Below are 27477 nucleotides of genomic sequence, written 5' to 3'. Positions count from 1 at the left end.
AATCATAGCTAATCATATTTAAAGAATTGTATAGAAATAACCTTGTGTTTTAGAAGTGTTGGTCCCCATTCCCAACCTTTGCTTCAAGCAAACCAGAACCTCAAACTCTGAATTTCGTGCAACTTAGGATAAAATATCTGAGTCTTTTACCTCTGAGTCACCTAAATATTACCATTGCTGAATGTGATGCTGAACACATACCCCTTGAGAGTCCCTTTGGGTTTTAAAACATTGGAGTAACAGACTCTTTTACTTGTCCAACAATTGATTGAGTTTTCAGATCTCTTCTGGGGTTTTTAAATGAGTTAAAAGCATGGATCTTCCCTACTGTTCTTTGCTTTTAGAAGTATTACTGTCTATGCTCCATAATGTTGATCCTAAGCAGGATGAACAATAACACAGAAAACATTAATAAAACCATAATCAAGTTTTATGAGAACATATATTTAGCAATGGGGTAACCTCAAGAGAAACAGAGACACGTATTCTGAAACACTGAGAAGGAAATGGTAACCTATAATGGTCTTACACATCAAAGTTCTATTTGGATTTACTAACCTTCTAGAAGCAGGATCTCCTTTATTCTCAGTGGTCACAGCTCTATCAGCATTTATATTAACAGCCTCGAGAAAAGGCCCTGAAGCAAAAGAATTTTTGATTTATACTGGTTCTCTTTGGAAGCACTACTGATTTTATTCCTCCATATAGACACCTGCTCCAAGTTCTTATTGCCAAAATGAATAAATTAAAACATCTTTTATGTAGCATAAAAATCAGTAGAAAGCTTCTTTGTTTGCTAAATTTTAGGAGCCTGCATGAAAATCCACCTGAACAAAAATATCCTTTTTTTTTTTTTTTTTTCCATGACCATGAGACAAAAAGTTGCTAATTTTAAACACCGTAACAGTTTGGGGCATTTGTTCTTTTCAAATGAACACACAAACTTCTGGAGGAAAAAAAAAATTAAGAAACCAAAACATTATTAACTCTGAGAACAATTTTATGAAGAAAGAAATTCTTTCAAGACCTACCTGCTGGTCGTGGGCATTACAGAAGATGTTAAGAAAGACAGAATAGACATAGACATATACTGGCATGGCAGGGAGTGGTCCCAGCTACTAAAACCACTGCTGTAATCTTTTGTGTTTCTTGGTCGTCTTCCAGCCATATGATGAGTATGATATTGCTTAATTTGTAAAAGCTGATTTGATTATTGGCTAGAGATAGTAGAGTTCTGGACAGATATTCTGGATTGTCCAAGCTATTTTACATGGGTAAAGTTCAGGAAGAAACCTATGAAGGAAGAGAGGTCATTAGAAAGCAGAATCCTTACAGAAGGTGGAAGTGTTGTGGAACATCTTTTGTCTAGGAGAGGCTGGAAAATGTCCAGAGAAGGGCAATGAAGCTGATGTAGGGTCTAGAGTGCTGTGAGGTGTGACAGAGCGAGCTGGGGGTGTTCAGCCTGGGGAACAGGAGGCTCAGGTGTGACCTCATCACTGTCTCAACTCCCTGGAAAGAGGGTGTATCGTGTATCCAGATGGGGGTTGGGCTGTTCTCCCAGGAAACAAGCAATAGGGAATGGCCTCAGGGTGCACCAGGGGAGGTTTGGGTTGGATAAAGTGTTGACAAGCATTAGAACCAGCTGAAGGGGTTGAGTCACCATCCCTGGAGGTGTTTAAAAGGTGTGCAGGTGTTGTACTTATGGTTTAGTGGTGGACTTGACTGTTGGGTTAATGGTTGGACATGATGATCTTAAAGGTCTCTTCCAACATAAATGGTTCTACAAAAAAATCTCCCAGAAGTGTTTTACCTGTTCCTGAAGTCTGACAAGTTCTGTTTTACAGTTTTTCCTGCACCAATTTGCTGTTCCCTTGTTTGTCAGAGTCAAGTGCAGCTAAAACCCAGAATTAGTTTAGCTTCTGTGCTATTATTCTCAATGTTAGACATGTATTAGTACAAAGTTAGATAATTACACTTTGGTTGCAGGAACCTGCAACTTGTAGAAACTTTCTTAATTATCTGTTCAACTTTGGAGTATTTAATAAAACTTGCCTATAGCAAGGAAATATATTACATAAGTTCTGTAACAGTTAAATATTGACTTTGGGTGGATAACTTCAAAAGCAATATTGTGGTCCCAGGCAACTGGAGCCTAAGGTCTAACATTTATATCCTTGGCTTATGGAAATAATTTCAGCAAACTTTTGCTAAGTACTCTCCTTGGAAAGAAAGAACAGGAAACACCATCTGTTCTAATCAAACACAGGTAATTCGTATTCCCACCTATTTGAATAACCATTTAAACAAAACAAACCCCTTTTGAAAGCATTAATCACACATTTACTCACATCTAACTAGAGTGGACATAACTTACAATAAATTAGAAAACACAGAATCAAATGTCAAGTCCAGCACAGTTGAAATTAGTGATACATCTGTAAGATTAATCCTGTTACTTCAGGGACCTGTACTCAAAGTGTATTGGCCCAGTCTTGATACCTGAAAATGCAAAGAGTCAAGTAAGATCAAAAAAAAACAAAACAAAACAAAGCAAAACAAAACAAAACAACCCCCAAAAAACAAACACCAAAAAAACCAAAACAAAAAAACAAACAAACAAACAAAAGAAAACAACCAAAAAACCCCAAACCACCCTAATTCTTAATCATTTGGGGTATTTTTTAGTAAAAATATATATTTATTTCTAATGTACATTTAGAATAATTTCTTCACTTTTCAATATTTCTAAGTTTCATAGGGACCTTAGAGTAGTATTATAATACACTTTTATTATTAATTAAAATAGGAGAACAAAATAGCCCATGCAGAGCAGGTCCCAAAATATAGTACAGCTTCACAGCTGTTGGTTTTGCAGTAATCAAGATTATACCTGTCAGCGCTGCAACTTAAACTAAGCTGAAAGTTAAGGACAAAAATGTAAAAAGAAAGAGGAAAGTACACCAGCATGGTATAGAAGATGGTGAGACAAGAGTCATTCTCTTATCCCAAGGAATTAATTACATTGGTCATGAAAATAGTGAAATAGTATCAACTTTTCATATTATAAATTTTCTGAGGTATATGGACAAGTGTTTTTAAAAGAAAAATCTGTGAGATAATTTTATAAACCAACAAATATGGTTTTCTCAATCCCTTTTACAACACAAACTTGAAAAGAGCAAGATGACAGTGACATAAAATAGCAAGATGTCAATGACATTTGAATGCACTGTGCATTGTCTTTTACTGTGTAAGATTAATTGAAATGTTAAGTACATGGAAAAACTAAAAAACCCCAATAACCAATAGAAAGAAGACCAATGACTATAAGAAGAATTCCTTGTAATCTTCTTCTCACTTCAAAGCTGTTGTCAGAGAAGAGCTGACAAGAGTGAAAATTCTGCATAGTGTCTGCATTGGTGTCTGTAAATACAAGCCATGAGGCACCAGATCAAATTTTTCTTAATTAGCAAAAAAAAAATCCTCCACCAGAAATGCCAACTGTCCGTATCCTAGCCAAGAATATTCTATTACACAGACTAAAGAAGCATTTTGTTAAGCACAGAGCAACCAAAGTTTGTATTGGCTTCAGTTACTAAATCTGAGATTGTAACCAAGGTGAAATAAAACACAATGATCACCAAGACAAACTTACATTAAGGAAAAGTGGGAGGTTTTTAAATTGTTGTTAAACTATGAAAACGTGCTTGAATCCACTATAGCTTTAATATCTAAAGCTCAGGCCTTTTTGATATATAATGCACTTCTTCCTTATTCTGAATGTTCATTATTAATGATGTCTGTCACATAAAATGTTAGTTTTATAGATCAGTATAGATGGATATTAATGATTCATCTGTTGGGAAAGCAAGGATGTAACAATGAGTATTTTTATTGAGTACATCATACTGCATTACAAATCATAAGACTAAAACAGATTCCTGACATGATCAGGTATCATTGTCAGTACAGATACTACCATGCCTGAATACTTTGAATGATTGCTTTGAAGTAAATATATTATTTTCAGTAGCTATAGTATATCAATATCTAGAGAACACACTGCTGCAAGTGTCATGCCAGCTGTGAGGCAAATAGTGGCAGGTGCAGGAGGGCAGCCAATGCCATGAGCTCCATGATGGCCAAGAGTTGTCTCTTCAGTGCTAAAAAGGTGCAATTCCCCCACATCCATGTTGTTCAGCAGGTCAGGTTTATTTACTCTCATGGTCAATCTTGTCCAGACATTCTGATTCCTCTAATTAGTGGTGGAAGTTTGTGAAAAATATTTTTCTATTTGTATAAATAGAGAATGTCTTGAAATTCTTTACTGGGGTGAATAGCTGTTATTTATGGGGGAGACCATGGAAATCCATCCCTCTGTTAATTGTGTAGATTGAGTTAGTATGTGGCATACAGAGAAATGCTGTTTTGCTTTAAGTTATTTCCTAGTTTTGCAATGCTGGAGCAGAACTGCTAAGTTACAGTAGAAAAATCTGCTGGTTATAAACTCCTGACTACAGCTCATGCAGGAAGGAAAGGAACATTGTGACAAAGCACAAAACTTAACTGAGGAAAATAAAGCAAAACGGTACAGCACAAAAGGGTATTAAAACTAAATTAATATAAACACCTCACCCTGAGGTCTTATTTTGTCAGCAAGCTATGGATCACAGTAGTGCACACTAAAATATGCCAGCTATGTTTTATTATTTTGTTTTCCATCCCTTCATGTAATTTAAAACATATATCACCACAGTATTGTAATGCAGCCATCTATCAAAGAAATAACTTTAAAACATTCTGGCTTCTACCATCTCTTTCTGAAGAGAGCTTATTGTGGAAAGAGGAGAGAAACTTATAGCACACATTTCTTCTTCCAAGGAGCAGCAGAAGCAGGGCTGCTCCACGATGGGGGATGAGGTGGGAGCTGAGGGTGACCCTAGCAGGACAGGACAGTGTCCTCACCCAGCTCAGCATAGTCCCACGGGGGCTCAGCTGCACAAACACAGCCACGTGCTGAAACAGGTCCACTGGCAAACCAGGCACATCTGGGCGTGAGTCAAGTCCAGGGATCATTCAGGGAATCCAGGGACCCTAGGATTCTGCCAGCCTGAGGCAGCAGGACAAGATGGAAAATGAGTATAATGCTCACCTTAACCAAGAGACAGATCAGCAGCTCAGGGCTGGGCTCAGGTGGAGGTTCTGGAGCCCATGTGCTCCAGGATTGAAGGGTCCCTAACAACAAATGCCTTCAGGCATCAGAATGAGCATCAACCAAAGATGCAGTCATGAGTGGCATGATGGAGAGGCCCTGTAGCTCCAGACTCTTGCTGAGCAAAATGGCTTTTATTGAAGCATTGCTCTAGACTAAATCTGTTCCCAAATCTGTGTGGCAAATTCATGTGGGATACTCTAGACTGGCTGACCTGTTGTGTGTGGCAGGTGAGGTCTCTGAAAGAAGCCCCCATCCTGAACATGCAGAGTGAGAGCACCAGTCCTGTGGTGCAGGTCTTGGAGATTTGCTCTAGGAATGGAAAAAGATGCCTCCACTGTGATAGAGAAGGTATAACAGCAATACTTGTTAAAAAGCAGTGTAGAGAAGTCTGATGCCTTTTTTGCACAAAATCTGTGCCTTCAGTGATACGGATTTTGCAGCACAGGCATTTCCAAAGTTGATTGCAAAATCAACTCTCACTTTGCTCTTGTGCAGACCTCTTAAAGGTACATTTTTTCCTTGATTATATTGACTTTGGAGGTATTAATCTCAATTTATGTGAATATGAAGACAGATAAGATTTAGGTCCTTAAATTTAATTTTCAGTTGTCTTGAGATTACTTATGATGAATTCCTGTTTCAATCTAAGTAAGCTCAGAATTGCACAAGCATATGCAATTAAATATGCAGAGCACAGTGAAAGCTTCTTAGGCAGAGTGATAACTAACACAGCATTTGAACTTTTTGTAAGATCTAGGGACACTCCAGCTCCCATTAATATGGTGACCATTACATTAACAGAGAACCAACCACTAATGTCTATTCCCTCTTCCGTGAAGCTGGCAAATAGAAAACTTTGCCTTTTCCAAATGTCATAATTTTGCTACTAAATATAGGGAAATTTCTCATGAGTATGAACCTAGTGTGGTTTTGTCCAATACTATTTGTGGGTAACACCATGGTTATTTGACTAATGCATATATGTGCACAACAGTGTAAATGCATAATTGCTACATTATAAAACCACAGTGGTGCTGTTTGTCTTACATAAAAATTTCTGGCTTGCTTATGACCTGAAAATGCCTTTGCTTTATCCTTTAGACAAGGTGAAGTATAAATTGTACCTCTTGTGCTGTCATTTCACATCTCAGGCTTTTCTCTTCCATTATCACTTTTGTTGTAGCTCTTCACCCACTTTTTTGAAGATATTATGAGCAGTATGGTGGGAGGAATGTTACATAAATGATTCAGGTGACACTTTGTTCTAACTAGATGTCACGTTTTTTCAAAGTTGCCTTTTGGGTAGAAGATTCTCAGAGAAATGCTGATCTGTTAAACTATCAGGTTTATCCTACTGTAAAAAAGAAGAGAGGTTTTCAGAAATTATGAAAAGCTTCAGCTTTATCCTGAAAGCTGTATCAGCCTTGATGACTGGTGTATAGGATTTACTGAATGTGGTTGAATCTGATTGCTAATGAATGGTCTTTTGACTCATCAAAGAAATCTTGGTTTTTACTTGTGACATCAATGAAAAACAATAATTAAAAGCTAAATACAAAATTAGCATGTAGATGAAACTGCCTTTTTTTTTTTTTTAAGACATGGTATATTCAAAACAGACTTGCTGCCACAGCACAGCTATGACAAGAAGTTGGGAATTTCAAGTCAATGCTTTTCCAAGTCTTCTGTAAACATGCAAAGGACTCAGACCAAATCCTCCAATATCCCTGCCTACTTTCTTCCTTACAAATAAATGAGAATGAGGTGATCAAATACCTTTCATTTAAAGTACTATCTTTGGGAAAACAAGTGTGAGAGCAAATAAAAATTAGTGTAAATTAGAGCAAAAGAGAATGACACTTGAAACACAAATATTTAAATGAAAGTTGAAGTTCTACTTAGATACATCTCATAAAGCTAAATATATTTTTAACACTTTTGCATAGGAATTCTGGTAGGAAATAATGAGATTACAGAATGAAACAATAATGAAACAGTAATAAATAACTTACCCTGTACTGAATACCCAGCCAAGTCTTGATTATCCCACACAGATTGCTGGGCTGCTCTTTGGTTCATTCCAGCTTAAGTTTATGGGCAAGATTTGGGCCACTCAATTTTCTGAGACCTTTTGATTATTGAATCATGAGCTGCAATCTGCTGCAGCTTTGTGATTACAGTGTAAATGAGTTATTCATAGATGATCAACTTCTTTCTTGATGGTAATGAGGAAACACCTATCAATTCAAACAGGAAATAAACAGGAAATTAAGAGCCAAATTAATGTCTCTCTTTTGCTAGCAAACATGTTCCTTTGCAATTACACAGACAAATTATTACCTCTTAAAGGGATACTCATTGCATAAAAGCATAAGCAATATTTATATAGAAGCATATAAATAAAAGCTCTAATGAAAAAATAATAAATGTTGCTTAAAATACCTGAGATTTTATTTTTACATTCAAAACCACTAACTCCTAAATGAGTTAATTGGTTCAAGTCTCCATATCAAACATACATGTATGCATACATATTTTGGAGCTGGATTACTCAACAAGTTATGTTATAAAAATTTTCATTCAAAAGGGGATGCTGATTAAAACTTAAGCACTTATTCCCTCTGAGCAGCATAAGAATACCATAAATAATGAAGAGCATACATTAGTATTTGATCTAACTTTGATACATTTAGTCATTATTTTCCAGCAAGATGAAGCCACTGTTGCAATTAGGCAGCTGCAGAATACAAAAGAAGGTGTCAGACGAGGCACAAATGTCTTTTTGCAGCAGAAGAATGAAAAGCTGTATCTCCACTGAAATGCCTCAACCATGGGTTGCTTCTGCAGATTCTGAAGGCATGGGACTTTTGGTGATTTTAGCACTTTCAGAAAAAGCTTATTTTCACATATTCATCTGTCCATCCAATAAGGCAATATTTTTACAAGAAAATATTCTGAAACATCTGCTTGAGCCTCCAAGACTGTCAGTGGTTGTCAATCATTGACTATTTTTAACAATTTCTCTCTCATTTCTGGGTCTTGAATTTCTGTCTGAGCTTTTTCCTGTTAAAGTAGCCATTCTACCAAAAGATCTAATGGAATGCAGCATAAAATGGTGAATTCATAACCCAAAACATGAGAACACACACTCCAAATATCACAATTAATAAAATGAAAGTAATGTTTCTTTTTTATTGTGGCTCTTATTAAATTTATATCTACGTAAATTCAGAAAATGGGAAATAGCTCTATATGAATTTACCATGAGCTTTTTCAGTGTGAGTGAAGATTCATAACAAAAAAAAACATTATTCAAGATATGTGGGGAATCTAGAGGGAGCTTTTTCATTATATATGAGGTGTTTTCAGTGTCATAACAAATGCATGACACAGACCCTCCAAATGAAATGACCTGAGCTCCAGCAGAATAAATGACACTTGTTTAGAAAATATAGGGAACTGAATAGCACAAATTTTTCCTTCTCTGCCAGCTTTCCCCATTTTAGCACTCCAGTCTAGGATACCATTTTTAGAAGCAATGAAACTAAACTTGACAGAAGCTTAGACTGTGAAAAGTTATAAATAATTTGAACCAATCTAGGAGTTTGCATGCTCATAATTTTTATCACACATCCATCCTCAAAAATATCATTTGACTAGCTGCTCTGTATTAAAGCAGTTCATCAGTTGAAGAAGCTGAGTTTAAGTAATATGTATGACATTCATGAGAAGCCATCTGGCTTTTGTAACATCAAGGCAGGATGCCTTTTTGCTGCCTGATCTTCTGAGTGACAGCCCATGTCCTCCTTGCTTCTCAGGATATCTGCTTGATGTTATTTTAGATCCTGACTGTTCAATCCTTCCCAGTTCCAAGTGATTCTTAGTGTTTTTTGAGTACAGTGACACAGAAATTATCTTTCAAAACTCTTTATTTCCTTCTCTCCCACAGCTCTAGTGAAGGGACACCTGCTACTCCAGACATTTCTGTCACTTTGAAATGAGGAGAGGAAACACCAAGCCTGGGGGCTCAGCAAGGATTTACACCCAGCCAGGCCAGGAGCTGCCATGGGCACCACACCCAAGAGCCACCAGGCACACAAAAATCACATTGTGCTGGCCAGGGAGGAACAGGGACTGTGCACAGCTCACCCTCATTTGTGCTGGACTGAGAGGAATGGAAGAAGGCAGGAAAGATCAGATTTCTGATGAGGCTTTGGACTACTCTGCCCACCAAAGATTATTTGAACACTTCAGGAATGTGTTCTTAGCACCACTCTGAGGCAAGAAGAGAAATCTATGCTTCTGGTTCAAAGCTCACATCTCACCCTGGAGGCTGCTGACCCCTACACACATAACCAAGGATCAGATGTCATCTAACATGATGTTATGCCTGTGGTGATGGATGCTGCCTTTGGGATACTGCACTGGGAAGGGTGGGAAGCCCTTGCTTCCAGTCTGCTTCCTTGGGGGTAGCCAACTCCACCAGATAGCAGCACAGGCCTGGGAATCTCCTTTGCTTTAGCCTTTATTCCTTTTAAACCTGCTTGCTATGTCCACACAGAAATGTCTTTCAGTAATTGAAGACAAAGTCTGGCTTGCCTTGGGGATAAAGCAATTTATGTCTGCATCCATAGCTGGTCATGGGTTGAGCTGCCCAAATGTCAGCTGACAGCACACACTGGCAGTGTGCAAAAAAGTGCTCCCACTTTTCTCTCCACTGTGTGCTGGTCAGTAAAAATGGTAGAATTTAAACATATACCAACTATTTTGATTAGAAAAGATGAAGGATTACTGGCATTACTGCAGAGGGTGGATTCACCCTGTGTGAATTCTTTATTTACAAGTATTTTTACTTTTACTTGCCTCTGGGCTTCAAGAAAGAGAAAGGAAACTGAGAGGGAATTGTAGCCAAGAGGACATGCTGTTTGCAAACCTTTGTTTGCAAAAAATAAGAAAACCCAAACCCAAACAACAAAAAAACTCAAACACTCAAAAGAAACCACAACAAAAAATCCTACCCCTAGGAAACCAAACCCAGCCAAAACAGAAAACACAAAAACCAAAATACCAACTAAACAACCCCATATAATACCAAATTTCTCTATTTCCCCACCAACTTAAATGATTATTATTTTAAGCAGTCTCCTGGTAGATACACATGACAGACATTTACTATAGCCCAGCAATGGCACATTGGAACTATGGGGAGATCTCTGGCAGCCTCTCTGCAGCCCCACAGTACCTGAAACTCTTGGTTTTGTCCTTGTTCTAACTCTCAACCCTGACAAACATCCTTGGCCTTGGCTTATCCCAAAACACCCAGCCATGAACAGCTCCTGGGGGAGGAATCCTTCTGTCACCCAAACATTCTTGGGCAGCCCCTTTTGCAGCCCAGCTCCAGCAGCAGTATATATTTCATTTAATGCACAGTGCTATAAATAAGTTCTAACTGTATATTTTTAATCCAGGAAATTACCCTGGAAGAATATTTTAGCAGGTTTCGGTTTTTTTTTTTTTTCCAGAGCAGTTTAAATTGCAGGAGCTGCTTTGCCTTGGGGATGCTAATATTTCATTCTTATATTAAAATATGGATAAAGTTAAATAGTACTTCATTGTTGAAACTGTATTTAATTTAGATTAAATTTAATACTCGGTGAAAAATGTTAATTATTCTCATTTTATGTGCTCTTGCTTTATAGCATATTAATATACCAAAAGTACATCCTCAGCCTACTACTAAGGTTGCACAAATACAAAATTACATTAAAGAATTTAAACTATGAAACAGATGTAGATAAGAATCCCTGTTACTTATTTTACTAGTGTGGAAAGTAAGCAAAAATTATCAAAATCAGAGGTGAAAAAGGAGAGGTAGATGTCTAAACAGGGCCTGAAGCAGATTTTAGACAACATTGGAATTACTGTCCTGCTGTCTCCAGTCCACCTGGATATCAAACCTAGAATCATTCTGATCCTGTTGTTGCTGATATCTGGCCTTGAAATATCCTTAACACCTAAAAATTCTCCTTTCAGGTACACAAAGAAGAGTAATACTTTTAAGAGTCCTGTGGCAGCAGATGATCACTGCATGTCTAGATCAAGGCACAGAAAGTAAAAACCCTTCATGAAGAACACAGCCTTTGAGCTCCCATCTGGTTATTCAGTGAGCATTAGACCCCACTCAAAGGACCAGTCTTTCACTTTATCCCATGGATAATAGAATTGAATTGAATTGCTGGCATCTTCCACACACTGAAGTGCTATTCTTTTTTCAAATCTGTTCCAAGGCCTAATGCTAGTAATGAAATTACTCTTTCAAAGCTGATTTAAATACACAAATCTGAGGTTGAGCTGCCAACATTTGATCCACTTCAGAAAGAAAGGTTCTGTGCAGAAGTTTTTGTGTAATTTGTTGTAATTATTGTCAGCAGAAAATGCCACAGATGTCTCAGTGTTACACGTTTGGAAAAGAATTGCTGAAGAAAGAAAGTTTGGGATGAAGCTGTACAGTTCCAAAAGCTTTTTAGCAAAGTTATAGACTTGAGACTATAAAAATATATTCTTGAGAAGAGTTTCTTCCTTCTAAATATGTGTAGGAGACAGTAAACAAGTTCTTTGTAGCAGACATCAAGGAGAACAAGGGGATAACAGTCTTCTGCTCTTCTCTTTCCCACCATGAGGACACCTTTGTTAAAGAAAGTATTACTCCCTCAGTTCTAGTTCTTTTCTGTTTTTAACATGAAGACTGACATGCCTAATATAAAAGATGTGTTTCTCCAGATTAAATTATCAGTGCTCTGCCAATAGCTTCTTGTTTGCTGATGTTTCTTTTGATGCCCAGGGTCAGAGCCATCCAAACCTCCAACTCTCTGTTCTGATCTCAGTTCTGTTTGTGAGTTCTTGGCAAGGCTTGGTTATTCTTTCATGAAGTAGAAGATACACAAGACCAGATCAGACAGTAAAATATGTTTGGAGTTTAAAATAATGCACAGAGGCTGAAACAAAGTGTTTGCTTGTTTGAAAGAAAAAAATTGTTATACAAATTGTTAAAATGCACATTTCTGAATAAAACTCTATCTGGTGTTGTTTAGTTGCAATCAAAATTTCCCCAAATCAAAATTTAAAAAAAATGCTTCACTTAAACAGCTATAAAATTTCCCAAAAGCATGGTCCAGGAGCATGCTTCATTTGGTGACATCAGGGAACTTTCCTTAGGACTAAATCATTCCTGCTGGTCAGCCCACATGCAGCCTTTTCACCAAGGAGGGATAAAACCAGCAGCCACTAAGCTCTGTAAGGATCACTACAGCCAGCCAAATCCTTGTTAAAATGTCAAACCATGATGTAGGTCAGACCTGCAGTGACTGGGTGTTCCCCATTAATTTTATGCCTTTCTGGAGAAGGGAGGTTGTGGTGACAAAAACAGCAAATGGGGCAGAAAAGGAGGGTCAGTAATGGATCTGCATGTATAAAACAAAAAGGGAGGCAATATTAGAAAAGGAAATAATGAAAAGCAGAAGGATCAGTCATTTCCTGATAGGGAAGTGGTATTTTAAGTGATGGAAGATACATTTTGCTTAAGTGGTTTCTTTTGATTAGTTTAGGTGGCTGCTGAGCATCCTGACTTTTTTTAAATAATGGTTTTGTTGCCTACTTTTCTTAATGCACCATGCAGGGACCCAAATAAAGAGCTCAAAGATTCTGGTTCAACCTGAGGGTGAGGGAATCAGGTGTTCACAGTTTAGTTCATTTCAAACCCCTGCAGGAATTGGTAATGGAGCACAGGTCTCCAGAGATATTTCAGCTCATGGTCCTAAAGAAATCTAATAAGAATGTTGGTGCCTATTGTGTAATTTTATATGTTGAACTCTAAGTAATTCAGTGTCCTGGTTGCAGAGGTGAGGGAGGAGCTTAGCATGGTGTGGATGCACCTAAATTGTTATTCCATACCTCCCACAGCATCACTGGGGGCTGTGGTTTTGGGATGAAGCTAAAGAAACTCCACAAAACAATTTTGGGGTAGGGAAAATTGAAAGATAACCACAACCTTGCATCAAAAAAAGAACCCCTTTTCCCCTTTTCTCCATCCATGAGAAAAATTCTCTTGAAAATTTTCCACAACAATTTGCTCAACAACAATTTTATCATAAAATGCATGCCTTATGAAATAGTTTTTTTCTTCCTTGCTCTGGAAAGGTGTTACTATTCAATTTTCAGTGTATAAATTATCTAAGAAAACTTTGAATGCCTGTTTTTCTATTAAAAAAAAAGTGTCACTTTCCATTTGGATAGTTTACTTGGGCATATTAGAATGATGGAGGAAAAGAGAAACTGTCTTGTATGTGGATAACAAAAGGGAAGAGAGAATAGCTATAGATACAAAAAATTTGAAGTCATATAATTCATCAGGAATTTGGATGGGTACATAAACTAACAATATATGCTTTCTCTTGGCATAGAAAATCATTAATTGTTATTATTCATGCAAGATGAAAAGTCTGCAATTGAGTTGGTGTCTGATACCAGCTGTGGGGTTTTTCCACACTTGTCTTTGCCAGTCAATACATCTTATCTATTAAACCAATCTTGATCATGATATTACCAAAAATATATGAACATTCTTTGAAATATATTGTTTTAGAACTGAAGTGACACAGGAAATTGAAGGATGCTTATGTGAAATAAGGAAATTGCATCAGGGCATCATCATACACTATATATTTGAGCCATTATTCATATCTTCTGAGAAACAAGACTGAGCAAGCAAGACAAACTAACTGGCCTTCTCCAATACAATTGGATATGCCATATATTTAGACAATTTTTGATACACTAATACTGATAAAACCAATTTCCATTCCTGTTTCCTTCCTCACCCCGTCTAAAAAAAAGAAGGTAATTCTCAACTTCTATCTGCCTTTTCATTCTCTCTGCTCAGCCTGCAATAATGGAGCATGTCTGTTTTGGGCAAGGGTGTTACATTGGCAGTTAATTCCTACTCTTTAAGTGAATTTATGGTCAGATCCCTATTATTCTACATGTCATGTGAGAGATGCATATCATATTAAACTGTTGTTTTTCTGATTTCCTTCATTATACTTGTTCTATGGTATCTGCATTTTTTTTGCCCAAGCATCATGAAAAGCCAGGATTAAATTGCACATTATAAAGAAAAAAAAAAACAGAAAAAATTGTAAATTAACTTTAAAGCATTCAAAAAAAGATGTTGCTTAGTATTATGCATGAGAAGACCATTTTCTCTGCCAGAAGGATGGTTCATTCTTAGCCCATTCTCAGAACTCAATTTGTCTAAAGGGTTGCTATTATACCCTTGCATAGTAAACACAACATTCCTACGTGTCTGAAAAGCATAATATCAATTCCTATGAAAATAAACAGTCAATTTGAAAAAGTATTAACTCAAGATTTGCTGAATTTCCATTTCAGAAGAATTTTAGATTTTCTGGATAAATATCAAAACACAGCTTCATGTTTCTACATCACTACTTTATTAATTTATTTCATTTTTAGCTGAGGTATTGGTGAAGCAGCAACCTGCTTTTAGGGCAACCTGTTCCAGAGAATGGTCCCAGTCTTGTATCTAAATCCCCTAAACCATAATCTCCCTCTGCAGGACAATCCTGCATCCATTTTACAGTGTCAAATTCATATTTATAAAAAAACTAGAAGACTTTTAGAGAGTCTGCATACAGTGAAGTTGACATAATCAATCAGGATTTAAATCTAAGCAGTTACACAGTTACCACAACTCTCAAAGTGGCAGAAATTTGCAAATGAGTTTTTAAAAATAAATTTTAAAAATCAATAATCATCTAGTGGACCTGACAGAAGGTTATTTTTGCTTTACAGCAGATGTATAATCCATTCTGTTCATTACAAAGAAGTTCATCTTATTCTATTAGGTGGTAAGTGGAGTGTTAAAATTTATGTCAAAATATGCAGAAGAGTTCTATCTTTGAAACACATGCCAAATTTACTCTGATTTAAGTTAATGCACATTCCTGAAAAATCCATTGACTGCAAATAAGGGCAGAACTTGGCTTAGCACATTCCTGCTACATTGATTACACTTTTCTTTGGTTTATTTCTTCCATTTTTTATTAGTTAGTGTTTGCCTATTATTGCTGTAGTTGTTCAAAGTCCCAGAGTGTAAAATCATTTGTTTACTACTTCTGCCTGTTATCCTAGCAGTGTGTTAACTGTTATTGATTGGTGAGACACTGGTAACTTGGTCTGCTAAAATAGCACAGGGAGCTTGGATTCTCCTGTTTCTCATTTCCAAAGTCCCTTGCCATTTTTACTCAGTTTATGATCTTTTTCACAAAATCTTATCAGAGATTCATGTGCCACTACTACTTATATGAGTAACCTACTGACAATTAGAAAATATAATAAATCCCCACCCTAAAAATCCCAATGCAGTATGTGACACCAAGAACTAAATCTGGTATCAACCACCAGTTGACCTTATTATGACCCCCTTCACCTTGGTCTTCCTCTCAGCCATTTTCTCATGTTTTATTAGAGCTCAGGCCCCAGAACTGTGCTGTAGGTACACCCACACCCAGCCTTGTCCTTTGCTGTCCTGGCTTGCTGACTGGTTTTCCTGGATTAACCTCAAGCCCTATGTTGTGTTCATCCCCACCTCCTGTTGCCCCTGTTTGGCTTACCTCAATGGACACTGGATTTGTTTTGCTAACCCCACCATGAGTGGAACTGCTAATAGACCCTGAAAGCAACCCATCCATGTCCCCATGTTTTTTTGGAACTGCCCTCTTGAGTCATCCTTGGCTCCTAGATCATTCTCTCTCTTGTAGCAGTTCTGGTCTTGCTGACATGGGTATCTTTGCACCTAAATCTTGAGTTTTTACCCAGGAACTGAACACTTATGGAGAGCATTTACAAAAGGCAGCATGTTTGGTTAGAAGCTACCAGATGCAGACCACAGGGAATTATTAGGAAAAGAGACACAGAAAACAGGTAGATTTTCATGTAGTTCTTACTGCTTATGCCACAGTAAGAGGCATATTGGAACAGATCAGAGTCATCACAGACCATTATCTTGTCTCTTTCAGCAAAAAACTATAGATATTCAGAAAAGTATTCCAAAACCAGCATATATCAAAAGATTCTTTCTTACTTTTGAAAGTATATAGATGTAGATACAGATTATAGATTATAGATTATAGATATAGACAGATAGATATAGATGATATAGATGATATAGATATAGATATAGATATAGATGCAGATACATCTGAGAAACTTGAAACATGAAGTTTCTGCATATAATCACCCTGAGTGGACATACCCTCTGTAATCTTTTGCATCCATTTGGGTGTTAGACCTGGACAACATCCCACTGTAACAAGTGCCACTGTGACACTGTTTTCCATTGTGTGGAAAAGTGCATCCCTTTGTGGCAAGCCCATTGCATGGATATTTTCTGATTCTTGCACCAGTGGATCAGAAACCAAATCTCAAGTAAACTCAAAACAAAGGGGAAGAAAAGGAGCAGCAAGCACAGGTTACAATTCTCAGGCTGCAAAGTAGACAAAACAGCATAATGTGTGTCCTCCTCCACTTTTTATGACTGAGACAACCTGACAATGCCTTCCAGAAAACACACTGCACGCAGCTCGAGAGTCTAAATAACCAAAGCTCTGAGCACAAGCAGGCCCAAACCCCTTGTTTTTTTTCCTCTTTAGCAGAATCCAAGTGACCAGAGTTCAGATCTGAATGTGCTTTATTTGGGCACGAGGTAAACACTGGGGCCAGGGAGGGTTCCTGGGTGAAGTCAGCATGAATGCAAGGCATGCCTTCCCACGGAGCACGCCTTTGGGTCGGAGCAGTGAAACAACAAACAGCGCCGCAAGAAATAACAAGAAATTAAATACTTTGTGTTCTAATCTACCACAAATGTTTACCTAGCAAATACATGGTTCAAGTGCCTGAACTGTCCAGATTGATCTAATTTCAAAAATAAAAAATTCTGCTGTGCTGACCGTGTTCCGGGGTGGGGGTGGGTCAGGTTTTATTGTAATCCATGGCACGTCGCTTCCCTGGCTGCACGGCAGAGATTCCAAGAGAGCTGTAAAGACCCTGCATCCCTGGGAGGAGCAGCCTGCCCACATCACCCAGGCAGCAGAGCTCACACCAGAAACAAACAGGAGCTCCTGTCCTTCGTGCAGGGCTTTGGGATTTATGTCTTTGGAGGTCTAATCGCGAAGGTTACTGCAAAATGTTCACTCTGGTGAAAAAAATTTTCCCAGTTCAGGCATTTTCACTTGAGTTCACAGTCAAGATGTGACAGACCCTGATAGCTTTAGAGAGTGGCTGGTGGCATTTCAGCAATTGCTGGCTGTCAGTCCATGCTCACCCACTGACACCTGCTTGCAGAGTGGCTTTGAAGTGAACAGACAGGTTAAAATGATGATCAAACTGAACTCAAGCGTTCGGTGCCATTTTAATTATCAGGTTGTTCAATGAAGCCCTCCCAAGGGTGCAAACAATATTTCTTTTTTAATCTAAAATATACGGGTTTTTTTCTCTAATCTGAAGAATAGTCTGTCTCTCTGATTTCATTTAGCACATTAGTAATAGGTTTTATCAGTGCATAACTCAGGTTTCCCTATTTTCCTTTTAGTAAGTATTACCTAGTTAGCCAGAAGACTTGAAAACAGCAGACTGTATTCAAAAAATGCTTTACTAAAACCAATTGAATATAAACTACTAGAAAAGTATGAAGACATATCTCTCCCCACTAACAGCAAATAGATTTATTTATTTATATTTTATTTTATTTATTATAATATTTATTTATACTATATGTTAAATAATTAATTCAAAATACGTTTGCCTCTATTTCTTCTTAAAAACTTAGCTATTTTCCCTTACAGGAGGGGAGCTAGAGCCTTCATAATAATCCAGTGAATTGCTTGCTCAGGATGCTGATGTTTTTATGTTCTGCATTTTTACAGGCCAAATTCCTGATTTAGCTCTCTGTTACTGTGGCATTCCGTACAGTCAGGGCTGTTAAATTATTTGAAGTCTGCAAGGAATAATAATGCCTTGGATTAGCATTCTGCTGATATTTAACCTTAAAGGCTAGGTTTTGGAGAAAACACTGATATCATCCTCCCCCACCAATACTGAGTGCTTCTTTTATCAGCATAACAAAGCAGTAGAAGATAAAACAACAGACAAATTCTACAGTTTTTATATCTGACTTCTCTGCCTCAGCTCTGATTTCACACATGCAAGTCTACAATCAGCACTGTTCTGTCCTCTAATGAGGCCTAACAGCACCTAGTTTTTTTCCTACTGACTTGGGAAAAAACCCTCAAATTGTTTACTATATTATATTATTTATATGATATATTATTATATTCTACTATATATTATTATTTAAATGTTTTTGTTACTTAAAAAAAGAAGGCATAAAAAAATCATAGTTTCTAGCTTTTATTAATTTTTTTTTAATTTACTTGCCATTTTCTTCAGAGGCCAGCAATGGATACTAAAACATCTTTATAGATTTCATCACTGTAATCCCCAGATCAACAGGTAGGCCAGAATTATTCTATTTATTTTTCTGCTAGATTAAAAGGTAACATATTACCTTGAAATGCTAAAAGATATGCAATCAAAGACTAAAATCATAATAACCATAATTTAACTTATCTGAAGATGAGATGCATAAGCCTGACTGAAAGAATGGGATTCTTCTGTAACTTTGTGTTGTGGTGCATGTAAGCACAGATGACAACTAACCACTGGCCACTCACCCTCAGGTAGGATGTGAAGGAGAACTGGGGGGAAAGGTAAACAAGGTAAAAGAACAACTAAATTGCAAAAATAAAGTAAAATAAACTGCTACTCATAACAACAACAACAACAGGAATAATTGCAATGACAAGAGACAGAGAGGGAAAGAATTCATCCCAAAGATAAATAAGTGAGGCACAACAGAGTTGTGCAGCCAATTCCCCCCAGTTTAGATACTGGCATGATGTTCTGTGGTCTGGAATATCCCTTTGGACAGCTCAGATCAACTGTCCTGGCTCTGTTCCCTCCCAGCTTCTTCTGCACCTCTGCACTGGCAGAGCATGGGAAACTGAAAAGTCCTTGACACAGAGCAAGCACTGCTCAGCAAGAACCAAAACATCAGCGTGTTATCAACATTATTCTCACACTAAATCCAAAACACAGCAATGTACCAGCTTCTAAGGACAAAATTTGGCCAGCTAAAATCAGGACACCTAGTTTAGAGCAATCATAAATCTGGCCTTTCTCTGATTCTGTCCTATCTCAATGGTTTTATCTATGCTGAGAGTCCACTTTAATGTGAAATGAAGCAGTCTTATTACAAATTCTCAGTTTCAGCAGCCTCTGGGAGACAAAATCATATATGTCTGCAGAGCAATCAGGAAACACCCATCTGCATTCAGATCAGAGCACTCCTCCATTCAGGCCTTTATTTGCAGTGCTTCAGACCCCCATGCATATTTATTCTCGGCCATCCCTAAAATCATTTCCCAGAATGTCCAAAAGATCACAGTAACCTGCTAGTCCTGGCAGAAATCTGCACCCAGAGAGCACTACAGGCTCCTGAATTTTAAGCTGATGTTTATCTGCAGTACCAGCAGGCACACTGGAAAACCTATGGAAGTTACTGGCTCCTGAATTTTTTTATCAGCTCTGTCAGATTTAGTATCAGTGTAGTAATTAGTGAGATAAGTTGTTTGCATGTACTGTTCACCTGGTAGCAAAAGCAGGGCAGTGATGGACTTTGGAGCATCTCATGCTCAGGAGACACATATTTGGTGCTACGAGCCCTGACTGGGTTCTACCTGCAGGGTGAGCACTCTGGCCTGAATAACCAAGCCTGGATTCATGCTTTGAGAGAACAAGTGATTTTTTTTCTGTTGCCACATGAAAATTTAAGAAACTTTCTAGAGCTGAAGAGCTGTCAAAGATGCCATAAGATACAGGCTTGTCTCACTCAAGACAAACAGAAAAGCAACACCATTAATTCCTTATGATTAGCCATAATTTAGGCTAGTTGCTGAATGGTAGCTCCTAGCTATAAACTTTCAAATACTGCTAGCATGGAAGTTGTTTTCAAGAATAATCCATGTTGCAGTTATGGATTAAGTTCAGTAACAAAAGTTATTTTGGTTGTTGTATCTCTGTATTTCCTCAGCTGAGATCAGCTAAGACAAAGTAATGCAGCCTCTGTTTCTAGAAGCCTGTGGTGTCTAAGGAGGTTACCTGGAAGAGATGCTGGAAGAAAGGGGTTTTGAAGGAATAAAGTAGGTATTTTCTATGGGCACCCTGTTCAGTGCCTCACCACCCTTCTCTATATGCAAACCTACTCTATTCCTGCTTGAAGCCATTCCTCCTTGTCCCATCACTACATGTCCCTCTCCAGCTCTCTTGTAGCCTCCTTTAGGCTCTAGAAGGTGCTGGAAGGTGTCCCCAGAGCCTTCTTTTCTCCAGGCTGAACAACACCTGTCTCCATAGGGGAGGTGCTCCAGCTCTCAAGATCAGATAATATCCCAGAGGAATTCATCTCTGATCAGAACTATCCAGCCCTTTATTTCTGCAAGGCTTCAGGAGAGGGTTGAATTTTGACAGAATTCTGTAAGCACTGTAAGAAGAGCTGTTCTCCAGCCACGAGGTTGAGCTGCCCAGCTCTGGGGCAGCCCAGGCTCACAGTGTTCACTGCCATGTCAGTCTCCTGCTGTCAATCACCTAGGATTTGTTTTTCAGCCTAAACAAACACCACTAAAATCAGATCTCCCCAGCTGACAGGAGTTCGACTAATTCTTTCTTTTCATATTTGTACCTTTTCTGTGAGAATCTATGTAAAGTGACATTAAAAGTCTGTAGTTTTGCTTTCATGTTTTAGAAGAGATCAGTCCATAAAAATAGAAGTACATTTCCTCATGCTTTATTAGAAGTTCAATAAATTTTCATTAGTTCAATATCACTTTGATATCTCTGAAGTGCCAAAAAAAATAAGATATTTGCAAAGTGTCAGAATAATCGAGATTATTATTAAAGATTATGGGGAGGTTTATGCAAACTATGTTTTATCACCTCAAAAAGATGACATGTATGTCTTCTGAATCTCCCAAATTTATAAAATAAGGTGATTAGAGCTGAATGGATTCCAAGCTAGTGAGAGGCTGGGAACTGTATCACAGAGAAATAACCCATATTGTGTGTTGACAGCTATTCATGATTATTGTTATTTTCAGCTGGAAATGACTCTTGAAGAATCAGCAGAGCATTCCCTTACAGGAGTTCTTTGTGCCCAAATCATATTGGGCACGTATAGATCAATATGACCATATTGATCACACAGACAAAAAGCAGAACAGATTTTTGTTTCTTATCTCAGGCATTGAACCCACATAAGTGTTGACAAATAGTTTTGCTTGTATTCCTAATAAATCTATACTTGAGGGATGAACAAAAAGTACTGCAAACAACTTTATATGGACAGAAATGAAATAGAAATGCAGAGGGGTGGTAGAAATAAATTCTGTGCTGGAAGAATTTAAATATTCATTGGAAAGAGAAAGCAACAGATTTACCCTTGTCTGCTTGTCTAGCTGTGGGTTCTCCAGGACTCCAGGGGGAGGGCATCAGGAAAAGGCCACCAAGACAGGCTGGGGCCTGGGGGGCTCCAGAACAGACTGATGGAGTTGGGTTTTATTTATACAAAGTGAAGCATTTCCTACAAGAAGAGAGACAGAGTGTTTGGAGATTCATTCTGTGCCCGAAATTCTGCTTAAACTCCTGTTTCTGTCCTCTAGAACCACCTGCACTTTTGCCAGCCAGGTCTTTGAGTTTCAGATAGGAAGATCCAGGCACAATCCTGTATTGCATTTCCACCTGAACATAATTAAAAGCTCAAGGGTATTTTAATAAGAATGTGCATTTTTTAGGCCCTCAGAGACAGCCTTAATTAGTCTGATCTTTTGCAGGCACTTTTAGTTAAAGCAAATTGAGCAATAACATCTTCTTAGCTTGCAGTTCACGCTAAGATTTTTCTATAGTTTCAGCAGATACAAAACTCAGCCCACAACTTATCCTCACAGTCAGCACAATCTGTTTGCAAGGGTCTGGGTTTGCTAAACTCTTTCCACTTCACTTAAAATATAAATCAATTTAAACAAACAAAACAAAACAAAGGCCCTAACTAAAACAGTGCTGAACTTAGGGTCTGTTCACAGAATGGAGCAAAACGCTGTTTTTGAGTGTGCTGGATCTGGATCTAAACAAGTTTACACACATAGACACAGCCACACTGTCACACAGAGCTACTGCAGCCCCCTCAAAAGCAGCAGAGCTGAAAGTGGCACAGTGTGTGCCTTGGAGCATTTCTCAACATACAGCAGGTTTTACCAAATGCTTTAACTGCAGCAAGTCATCTGCTGCAGCCACAACACACCACAGAATGTCAAGGGCACTGCCACACTTGAGAACCCCCCAGACTTCCTAAGTGCAGCATCCATCAATGGATGGCACATCTAAAGAGTGCTGAAAACAAGCAAAAACCTTCTCATAATCTTAGCTTGGCACTTAGGGTTGTCTGGGGAGACAGTTTGATCATGGCCCTAAATCAGTTTAACCATGAACAAATAAGGAAAAATCTAGCACGTGGTGGCACAAGAATGTGGAAAAACATTTTCTTGCTTTATCTGTGGTGGATTTGCTGTAGCTCACAAAAAGTGAGCTGAATGTTGGATCAAGAGGAGAGTTTCCTTTTGCACATGCACATGTGCATGCACAGCCATTCTCACCCTACCTCCAGACAGGACCAGCTGTAAACAGATGATTAGAATAATAAAAAAACAGTTAAAACAGTAATCTGGTAGTAGAGTAATGTAGTGTCCTTCCAATGAGGAAGGCTAGTTTTTGGATAACATACTCCTATGTTGTTGCTGCTTCTAAAAAACTTTCATCTAACACTGGCTTTGGGATTGGTTTACCTACAAGTAAGCCACCAAGCAGGTGTTTTCATTATTTTCTTGAACTCCCTGAAAGTCTTCTACTAAGTGCTCATGCAGAAAGTAGTGCTAGGGTCATTCACATGTGAAAAACCTTTCCAGGCCAAATATAAGATCAAAAAGCTCACCTTTTTGCATGGTTACTACATTAACAACTACCTGGGGACTTATTTTCTGGCTGACATAAGATGTATTTTGCATGTTGTAGAGTTTAGCACATGTTAAGCTGGAAATTCCAATTTCTAAAGAAATAGCAAAAATGAAAAGCAGTGCTTGACTCACAGAGCAACTAGGGAGATTTTCTGGTTTTGCAAGATAATGTCTTTCAGAATCCAAACTCATTTGTGTGTGTGCATGCCCTTCCTCCTATATAATTTTTTTTTTTTTTAGAGAAAAAGAAAAGAGGAAAACCCCTAAATTTCTGCTTTCTTGTCTTATTTTGCATCTGTGCAATGTACAAGTCACAGCCATGATCAGCATCACATTGCACTATGAACTGCACTAATGGAATGAAAAATATTTTCTCCACCTTAAATAATTCATAATTTAAACCAGTAGGGCAAATGATAGTGAATGTTGAAGTATTTTGCCAGCCAAAAACTTAAACAACTGCAAATATGTTCGGTTCCAAATCATCTTATGTTTTCATTCATTCTTCATTTGATGAGAAAAACACTCCTGCTGCCATCACTGAGAACCCTTAACTAAATGAGGAGAGAGTCAATTTGCCTTCTCTCAAATCCCACACAGCTTGTGAACAAAATCAGGGCCATTTTTTTTGCTTGTCTCAGATGTCTGCCTGCTTTTCAAGGCTTTCCCTCAGCCTGTTTGAAGGAACTTTTCTTTAGGTACTAGAAACAGGTTTAACTAATTTACACAGAAAATAAGTTGTTTATGTGTGCCAAATCATAATCAGAATTGGCTCTATAACAAGAGGCAAGGTAGAAAATACTCCAAGAGACCAGGAAATAACTTGGAGTGAATGATGGAGGACAGAGGAGCCTTTATCCAACATAAAAAACAAGGGAGACAAAATAAGGTCAATGAGAAGCCAAGACTTGCTAGGAAACAGTGGTGTAAATATTCCTGTGTGCAACATGTGAAGGGAAAACAAAGATCTGCAGAGCAGGGGAGCTAATGAAGGCAGCTTTGCTATTGATTTCTGTCTCCTGCTTACTGTCTTAGCTACAAGTTCTGACTGAACCTATCACTACCAGGGGGATTTTTGTGAGGTCTCTCCTGCCTGGACTCCCTAATGAAGCACGAGCTCCAACCAAGCAGTAAGAGAACCACAGTTATTCTTCATCTTTATCTGCCTACCTGTTTTCATGGGCCTGAGAAACCTTGCTATTAAAGTGTATTGCAAGTAACAGATGGACTGAAAAAGAAAGGAATGGATGCACAGAGAAGCATATCAGTTCTGCACAGCATGGTTGAGACATAGATAAGCCTCCTGCCTATGAGTGGGGGAGATAAAAAAGAAAAAGGGAATGAAAGGAAAGAAAAAAACTCCAATGACTGGTAGAATAAAATAACACAACATCAAATGAATTAGGTCATCCATGTGTCATGTAGAAAAGGACCCAGAAATTTTTAAAATCTTCTGCTGTCCTACGTCCCACTTCACCCCCCTTTGCTTCTGCTCCTGGTCATTTCCAGGTGGATTCAGTGCAAGATTCCCAAAGACCACACAACAATTTGGATCTAATGGCAATATGAGCTATCAAGCCTAAGCATTTGCTATGTAGATTATTTGAAATAAGCATTTTTGCACAGGTAAGCATTTTGTCTTCTTTAAGAGACAGCATGGTAAATCAATAAGTGCAAAATATTATTACATTATAACAGGCAGAAGGTATATCTAGAGCACTGTCTGGACTCTATTAGAAAGTTTAAATTGTCACATATTAGACATTATTAAAAGGACCTACATACAAAGAAGAGTCCTGCTGCCCATATGCTGAATATGAACTGGCATTAGTCCCACACCAGAAGGCAGCAAGTAGCACTGTTTTTGCAAGCAGAAGTCTCCCCTCAACCCCATTCTGTTGTCTCTGCCTTAGGCCACACTGCTTTCTCTAACCATGGTGGAAATCACAGTGACAAGAAACCTTTCCCTAAGTTTTATTTTAAAGGTGCTGCTTTCTTTGTGTTTTGTCTTTTGCAACCATGTAAATCTATCTCCTAAGGTTTATCTGCTTCTGCTTAGCCTGGGAAAGACATTCTGGATTTCCTGGTCTCCAAGGGAAGGAGGGAGCAAGGCAGCTGCCAAACTCCTGCAGGGATAGAAATGTTTATTTCGACGCCGTGCTGGTGCAGCAGACGTGGGGTGAACTGAGGTGCCCTCACTGCTTCTAAAATAACGAAGGCAACTGCTGGGAGCTGCCCTCCAGATGTGCCCTGACAGGGCTGCAAGCTCTGCAGTGCAAGCTGGGTCAGCAGCAAGCTGGAAGGGCACCCCAGCATTGGGGGGACGGGGCACAGCTGCTGCCAGCAGGCAGGAAACCACCACCTCTCCAAATGGTAACTGGAATCAGAAACACCCACACACAGAAATTCCCCAGTCGAGATGATGGAGTTCAAATAACTCAGAGGGTTTGCTTTGTTTTGTGGGGATTTTTGTTGGCTTGTTCTTAGTTTTTTTTTTTTCTTTTTTAAAGGACTTTGATTTAGCACCTCGACCTCTCTCCACTCTATATCACCTTGAAGTTCTGTCTCCCCATTGTAAAATGAACAGTAGCACAGAAAGATCCTCTGAAGAGCCAGTTTCTTCTCTGCTTGTTTATGGATTGTTATTGAGACTTTCTCAAACATATGTTACCAGCAGAATATGCAGACAAGCATTCCAACAACACAGCTGATGCATTTGAGGCAGAAAAAGAAATATGTGGAAAATATAAAATCAGCCCTGCAACAGATCCATTCCTAGAGAAGACTTCTTTTCTTCAGATTGAATCAATTCTAAAGTAATTACATAACAAATACCTGAAATCTAATGTGCTACCACTCAATTTTTGCAGCCAATTACCTGCCTCTTGTGCTTGGGTTTAGGGATAAGAATTTAGGCATTCTGTTGCTGGGTTAAGAGCACCAGCTGGGAGCTGGCTTACAGCACTAAGCAACAGCCCTGTGTTTGCTTGCATGGTTCAGTCCTCTCCTCTGGCACAGGCTTACAAAGATTTTTGAGAAGCTATTCAAGCTTCAAACTTTGTACAATCATTACTGTGGACAGCTATTTGCCACCTCCTTTGCTGTGAGTTGAAAGCAGTTTGGTAGCATAAAACACACAGACAATTTTGGGCAGTTACATTCTCTGATCTCTGGCTCCTTTCCTAAGCCATGTATCAGTGACAATATTGTGTATAAGCTTGCAGTGATTTTTTTCAAAACCTGTAAAATTCAGTCTATGTAAGAACAAAACCACAAGAAGGAAGAGATCTTCTTTTGTTTTCAATTTTAGAAAGTGCTGCATGATGGACAGATCATTTACACTGCTGCCCATTGGCAAATTGTTATTATACTATTTAGACAAAATTGTCTTTTTGGCAGCTGTTCATTAGTGGTAACTGCATTATGAACAAAATAATTTGGTTTAGAGCTTCTCATTTTATTTTTGTAGGAATTAAGGAACAGAAATGGTTCCAAATGAATCAGAGTATGGATACCTAATTAGGAGTAATTGAAGTTCAACAGATTATCCAGTACTTCTTTGTCAGTAACCAAGAGTGTGGGCCCTCCTGGTAGCACACAGCGTGCCCACAGCTCACATCTATCAAAGCCATCCCAGGCAGCCTCACCACTTCTCTTCTTTATGGTCCTTTTCTCATGCCCTGCACACAGAATGGCTGCTCATGCCATGGGCAGACTCTGGAGTAGGTCCTGTCTCCTGCCCTCACCTTCTTCTGCCTCTGCCATTCCAGCCCCCCAGGAATTCCTGCTCTACAGCTGTGGTCACTAAAAGCTGCTGCCAGGCTTTTGGGCAGGCTCCTGATGTTGCCCTTCCAGCCTTGCTGAATGTGAAATTGGGGTGGACTCAATCAGCTTTTACCTTTTAGAGAGGGAAGTACAGCAACCAAAGAAAACCTCACCCAAAAAAGTGACCAAACAAAACCTCACCTCTCCATTTACATAGGGGCCTCATGTTGCTATCATGGTTTCAGGAACTCACAGTACCAAAGGCTGGATTTTCCCTTGGTTGCTTACCATGTGTCACTCAGG

At 38.5% G+C, this 27477-nt stretch overlaps 1 long non-coding RNA gene across 1 annotated transcript; it reads right to left on the bottom strand.

Moving 5' to 3' along the window:
• Window positions 1-567: 567 nt before the first annotated feature.
• Window positions 568-7447, bottom strand: LOC306798234. The gene is made up of 3 exons (XR_013773304.1): window positions 7228-7447; window positions 2375-2499; window positions 568-637 (listed from the first exon to the last, which is right to left on the bottom strand). It is a non-coding gene; the product is annotated as an uncharacterized lncRNA (long non-coding RNA).
• Window positions 7448-27477: the final 20030 nt, after the last annotated feature.

Source organism: Erithacus rubecula, assembly GCF_903797595.1.
Source record: "Erithacus rubecula genome assembly, chromosome: 2".
Lineage (NCBI taxonomy): Eukaryota > Metazoa > Chordata > Aves > Passeriformes > Muscicapidae > Erithacus > Erithacus rubecula.
Note: the sequence above shows the minus strand (reverse complement) of the source record. Positions and strands in the feature narration are given on the sequence as shown.